The following is a 7,317-nucleotide window of genomic DNA, read 5'->3' as shown; positions in this document are numbered from 1 at the left end:
AGTCCCACCTCCTCCAAGGCAAGGCCTCCCATGAGGAGTCAGCAGAACCTGGCACATTCAGTGGAGGCTGGTCCAAGCTCCTCCTCCTGCACCAAGGCTGTGTAAGGTGTCCCACCACAGGCACTGGGCTCCAAAAAGCCCACTGACGCACCAGGGACGGATCCTGATCCTACCGCCAGGGGGTCCCCTAAACAGTTCCAGCTAAACAACTGTCTCACATCTGTAGTTCTTTAGGGCTGAAGTCTCGTGGGCTTCCCCAGTCCGCTTTGTCATGTTTATTGGTAACCAGACATCATTTTCTTAGGTTGAAACGCTCTGTGTATTTTGCCAACACCACATTTCAGGCATGCTTCAGGCTTCAGCTTTATCAGTTTTTAGTAAGATCACATTGATGACTTATTTTAAACATTTTTTTGAGCTATCATTACATGTTATGAATTCATTGATTTTTTTTGGGTCGGTTTTTAGGGTTGCTCATCCATCATTATAAGCCAGGTTTAGATTATTTCCTCAACCTAAAAAGCTGCCCTCACCTCCAACCACAGGCAATCACTCTCTTCTCTGGTTTTGTAAAATCTTGTTTTCTATGTCTCATATAAGCAGACTCATGACAGAATTTATTTCGTGCCTGGCTTCTTTCATCTAGTAGAATGGTTGTGTAGTTCATCCTTTTGTAGTATATGCTGATTATTAATTTCCCACTATTGCTGAATAGTATTCTGTTTAATGGAAAAGATTCATTTTATTTATCCATTTGTCAACCAATGATTTGCTTATTTCTACTTTTTGGCTATTATAAATATTACTACCATGAACATTCATATGAATATGTTAGTATGTATATATGCTTTTTACTTCTCCTGAGTAGAATCTTGGATTACACAATAAGTTGTCTGGCTTTTGAATAAAATGTTAAACTGTTTCCCTGTGTCAGTATCATTTCACATTCCTATCAGAAGAGTATAAAGGTCCCAGTGTCTTCACATGTTTGCTGGCATCAGTATTGTGTCTTGATAGTTGGAGTCTTTCCTTTGGATGTGAACTGTTCCATAGTGATTTTTTTCTTGCATTTCTCTAATGATTAAGTAAGGTGAGCATTTCCCCCATGTACATTTTGCTATTTGTGTGACTTCTTTGTTGAAATGTATAATCAAATCATTTGGTTATTTTAAATGGGTAGCTTACCTTCATGTTTTATTATGGAGTTGATAAACTTCTCATACTCTGAATACAAGTTCTCTATCAAATATGTAATAGGGGAAGATCACCAAACCCTATGGTTTCTTATTAATGTCCTCTAAAATATATACTAACTTGAAAAGATATAATTTAATATAAAATTATGTAAATACATTCATTAATTTTAATATTCTAGAAAGAAACACATTGATAATTTCTTACTATTTCTTTGTCATTAACTAATAGAAGCCATTATTCTATGTCTAGTCTATGGGTTTGTCTCTTCTGGACACATAATATGAGTGATATTGTATAATAGATGGCCTTTTGCTATTTGATTCTTTGTTACTTACTACAACAATTTAAGATTCAACCAAGTTATTGTACATATCAATGTTCAGTTCTTTATTATGTTTAATATTTTGTACAGATGTATCAGATTTTGTCTAGCTGTTCATCAGTTGATAAACATTTAACTTTGAATTATTAGCCATTATGAATAACACTGATAGGGACAGTTTGTGTATACTTCCCCTCCCCCCCCCATGGACATATATTTTCATTTCTCTTGAATTATGCTGGGTCATATGTCATCTTTATGTTTACCATTTTGAGGAAATTCTGAATTGCCCTACTTTATAATCCTGCAACCAAGTATAATAGATTTAATCTGGGCATGGTGGTGCACACTTTTAATCTCGGCACTGAGAAGGTCAAGGCAGGCAGAACTCTGAGAGCCGAGGCCAGCCTGATCTACAAGCAAGTTCCAGACAGTGAGATGCTATTTAAAAAACAAAAAAAAAAAACAAGCAAAAAGATTTAGTTTGTCTACATCTTTGTCAGTATTTATAATCTTTAAATTTTAACAAGTCTACTCTAGAAAGTGTGACATTATATCTCACCATAGTTTCCCTCTTTCCTTCCTTCTCTTTCCTTTCTTTCTTTCTTTCTTTCTTTCTTTCTTTCTTTCTTTCTTTCTTTCTTTCTTTCTTTCTTCCTATTTTTGAGACAGGGTTTCTCTACATATCACTGGCCGTCCTGGTACTCACTATGGACTGGGATTAAAGGCATGCGTCCCCATGCCTGGCCTGTAGTTTGAAATGTGATCAGAGACTAGCCATCAGTATTATTGTTTGAGATTACGCCTTTGGTATCACATCTAAGGCCTGTTTCCCTAACCAAACAATGAAACACTTCTTTTTGTTTTATTCTAGAAGTTTTGGTTTTAGTTCTTCTATCTAGGTCCACAGTCCATTTGCAGTTTGTATATGTGTGCTGTGGGGGGTGGGGTAGATTAGGGCCTTAGCTTATATTATTTATTGCACATAGATGTTAAATTGTTCATTTTTAAAAGGGTAATCACATTGACATGGAATTTTCTTGGCATTTTTATTTTAAAACTCAACGGGTTAAAAGTATGAATTTTTACAAACAATGCTGATATGAACATAACTGAACAAGTGCTCTTATGGTGTGGTTGAGCATTTCTTGGGTATATGCCCAAGAGTGGTATAGCTGGATCTTGGGGGAGATTGATTCCCAATTTTCTAAGAAAGCGCCATATTGATTTCCAAAGTGGTTGTACAAGCTTGCATTCCCACCAGCAGTGGAGGAGAGTTCCCCTAGCTCCACATCCTCTCCAGCATAAGGTGTCTTCAGTGTTTTTGATCTTAGCCATTCTGACAGGCGTAAGGTGGTATCTCAGAGTTGTTTTGATTTGCATTTCCCTGATGATTAGGGATGTTGAGCAGTTCCTTAAATGTCTTTCGGCCATTTGAGTTTCCTCTGTTGAGAATTCTCTGTTTAGTTCTATAGCCCATTTCTTAATTGGACTGTTGGGCATTTTGATGTCTAATTTCTTGAGTTCCCTATATATTCTGGATATCAGTCCTCTGTCAGATGTGGGGTTGGTGAAGATCTTTTCCCATTCTGTAGGCTGTCGCTTTGCCTTGTTGACCGTATCCTTTGCTCTACAAAAGCTTCTCAGTTTCAAGAGGTCCCATTGATTGATTGTTTGTCTCAGAGTCTGTGCTACTGGTGTTCATTGTTTGTAATAGCCAGAACATGGAAACAACCCAGATGCCCTTCAACTGAAGAATGGATAAACAAAATGTGGTACATATACACAATGGAATACTACTCAGCAGAGAAAAACAATGGCATCATGAGGTTTGCAGACAAATGGATGGATCTAGAAAAAATCATCCTGAGTGAGGTAACCCAGACTCAGAAAGACAAACATGGTATGTACTCACTCATAGCAGGATACTAGACATGAAACAAGGATGACTTGTCTGCTACTCACATCACCAGGGAGGCTACCTGGAAAACAGGACCCCAAGAAAGACACAGGGATCACGCAATGACAGAGAAATGGAATGAGATCTACATGAACAGCCTGGACATGAGTGGGGGTAATGAAAGGCGAGGGTTGAGGGAAAGAGAGCTTGGGGGAGCGGGAGATCCCAGCTGGATCAACAACAGAGAGGGAGAACAAGGAATAGGAGACCATGGTAAATAAAGACCACATGAGAATAGGAAGAAGCAAAGTGCTAGAGAGGCCCACAGAAATCCACAAAGATACCCACACAACAGACTGCTGGCAGAGGTCGAGAGACAGCCTGAACTGACCTACTCTGGTGATGGGATGGCCAAACACCCTAATTGTTGTGCTAGAAACCCCATCCAACTACTGAGGGATCTGGATGCAGAGATCCATGACTAGGCCCCGGGTGGATCTCTGGGAGTCCAATTAGCGAGAATGAGGAGGGTTTATATGAGCGAGAGTTGTTGAGACCAAGGTTGGATAAAGCACAGGGACAAATGGCCAAATGAATGGAAACACATGAACTATGAACCAATGGCTGAGGGGTCCCCACTGGATCAGGCCCTCTGAATGGATGAGACAGTTGATTGGCTTGATCTGTTTGGGAGGCACCCAGGCAGTGGGACCAGATCTTGTGCTCATTGCATGAGTTGGCTGTTTGAAACCTGGGGCCTATGCAGGATTGTTTGGCTCGGCCTGGGAGGAGGGGACTAGACCTACCTGGACTGAGTCTACCAGGTTGACCTCAGTCTGTGGGGAAGGCTTTGCCCTGGAGGAGATGGGAATGGGGGGGGGTGTTGAGGGGAAGGTGAGGGGGACGGGAGGGGGGAGAACAAGGGAATCCGTGGCTGATATGTAGAACTGAATTGTATTGCAAAATAAATTAATAAAAAAAAAAAAAGAAATGAAAAAAAAAAAAAAAAAAAAAAAAAAAAGTATGAATTTTTGCTTCTGTGCTTTCAGGTCTGTCCCGTTGATTTATACTGCTGTTTGTTGACAGCGAGTCTTCTAATCCATGAATGGGAAATAGCTCTTCATTTATTTAGCAGTTTCATTTCTTTCATAAATACTTATATCTGATAAATACGTATATTCAGCATACGTACCTTCTTCTGTTGAACGTGCCCTGACTTTCTGGTACTGTCAGGGGTGACATTTCCTTAATTTCACTCTCATTGTTTATTGTTAACTTGTAGAATTATGATGTTTTCATATATTGCTTTTATTCTTCCATGTTGATATACACATGCATTGTTATAATTAACTACTTGCTGGTTCCCAAGATTGAAAATTACTTTTCTAGATGCTCCCTATTATATCATTTTCTACCCCTGATTTATGAGGATTTTAATGAAGTTTTTGTGAAATACTTTTCGCTCTTTATTTATATGTACATTGCATATTAAATAAAGCACACATTCCTGGGAAAATGCATTTGATCACAGTGTATAATCTTATTGGATTCAGTTAACTACTACCTGTTGGTGGATATTTGCATATGTGCTTGTAAGGGATAAGTGTTCTACTTACATAAGGTCCTGAGTAATTGGAACCAGGCATCTGCTCAGGCTAAGCATGAGAAGGTGAAACCAGGTCTGCTGCTTCTTCCACTCACATGACCACCCCTTTCCAGCATATTAAAAAGGCAGGGACGAAAGAGAGGAGTGATTCATCATCATTATTAGTAATCAGCCTTTGTGAAGTAGAGTGACTCAAAATGCAATAGGGACAGGCCAATAAGTAAACAGATGCAATAGAAGTGTTGCCAGCTACAGTTGCCATCCAGGGCTTCAACCAATGCTCCTGCAACAGCTACACATAAGGGATCTCTTCACTCTACACACACGTTTATATTTGAGCTCCTTTCTTTGGGTTTTCAAGTGTCTTCAATGGATATGAGCATCTCTGTAAGTTGTAAAAAGTGATATTGGGAAAACCCAAGTAACATAGTTGGGCAGCATACTATCTGACAAAAACAGAAGGCTTCTTGTTGCACAGATGTGGGTACCAGCTGGTGCTCAGCTGGCAAGGCTGCTAATCATAGCAAGACTCTCAACTGGTCTAATTAATCATTGTGGCCATTCTGCACAGAAATCTACTTTGGAGATGGGAATGGGCACTGAGCTTCATGTGAAGATTATAGGAGAGAAGTTTTCTTTCCTTGGGGCTCCAGGTGGAACACAGTAATGTTGACTAAAACTAGGTATGTTTTCCCTCATCATTGAAGAAGCTTTTCCTAACAGTCAATGTTACTGGGTATGATAAGAACCACAAGGAACATACAATCTCCCCAGATGAATCTTCACAACACGGAAATGTTCTGGGAGGTGGCTGAAGGTCACCTGCTTTGAGCAATTAATTGAAAGCAATTTCTTTTGTAGAAATTAGTGACATGGATGGCAGAGCTAACAATAGAGAATAAATGTCTTAGTTTATATTTTTACTGGGCATAAACCATCTACACCTGCAGAGGGAATAAAATTAGCAAGTCATTTTAGAATTAAACTTCAAATATTTGCAAGTTAAGTGGTGTTTTCAAATGAAAATTCTTGCTTGCTTTTACTTGGGACAATTTAGATGTTGGACACTTCACATCTTCTTCAAAACAGTTTTGTTTGATTTGGACTATGCTCAGATGATGAACATTGGATGTGGTGAGAATACAGGATGAATTTGGAGACAGTCACTGAAGGAAATACACTACCTAGATGTTACTTTGTCTGTGAGATTTCCCAGAAGTTCCCCTCCCTGGTCCCTCATGTATACAGCTAGAATTGTTCCTTCTTCATTGGTGCGTAGTTCTTTGCTTACACATTTTTACCTCGTGTAATACAGGCTAGTTAGTTGTATACTTATCCATTGACAAACTATTATGCTCTTGAGGCTAATAAACATGTCTTAGTCTTCATTTCCTAATACTTGTACATGGTAAATATTAACAAATCATACTTCTGACACCTTTTGCTGACATCACAAAAAATAGCTTTGTTTAGATAGGAGTTAGGGCAGTTGACTCAACTTTATGGATAACAATATGTTTGTGAAGGAACACAAACTCATCAAAATGATCTCTGAGCTTCATGGAGTGAAATAAGACCCAAGGCGAATGAGAAGTACTCTTTCTGCAAGTTGATTTAAAACAATGTGTCTTGGCTTGGGTGGTGACGAGTCACACCCAGCTTAGAAAAGTATTTGGGTCAAATGTAAATAACTGGCCATACAAGTTATATCCTTCTGAGAAATGGGCAGAGTGGTTGAAGAAATGGGGTGCTGTGGAATGGAGGATTATGACTGTGAGACATGATGAAGATATGCTTCCAAAGGAAGATTCCAGAAGCTCATTTCTCACATCTGATTTCTAATTCTATTCTTTATCATGTGCCATATCATCTAGTATGTCTCAGTTTTGACAGCTATAAAATGCAAATTACTCAAAAAATAGCATATAGGATAGTTTTGGAGATTAAATATCACTATCTACTCATAAGTATTGTGATTTAAGTATGAAACATTTTCCATAGGGTCCTGTGTTTGAGCACTTGACCCCAACTAGTGGTGCTGCTTTGGGAGGTTGTGGAAGCTTGAGGAAGTGGGGCTTCTCTGGAGGAAGTAAGTCTCCCGTGGTGGACTGTGACGCTTGGTAGGCAGACCCTACTTCCTGTCTGTAGTCCACCCCTCCCTGAGGTCTCAACGTGACATTCCTGCTGCTGTGCCTTCAAGCTGCAGGGGACAGTGCTCCCAAACTGTAAGGCAAGATAAACTCTCCTTTCTATAATTTATTTTAATAAGTATTTTGTCTGAGTAACAATATA

The sequence above is a fragment of the Peromyscus californicus genome, unplaced genomic scaffold, assembly GCF_007827085.1.
Source record: "Peromyscus californicus insignis strain IS unplaced genomic scaffold, ASM782708v3 Scaffold_14__1_contigs__length_90479793_seg_1, whole genome shotgun sequence".
NCBI classification, from domain to species: Eukaryota; Metazoa; Chordata; class Mammalia; order Rodentia; family Cricetidae; genus Peromyscus; species Peromyscus californicus.
Note: the sequence above shows the minus strand (reverse complement) of the source record.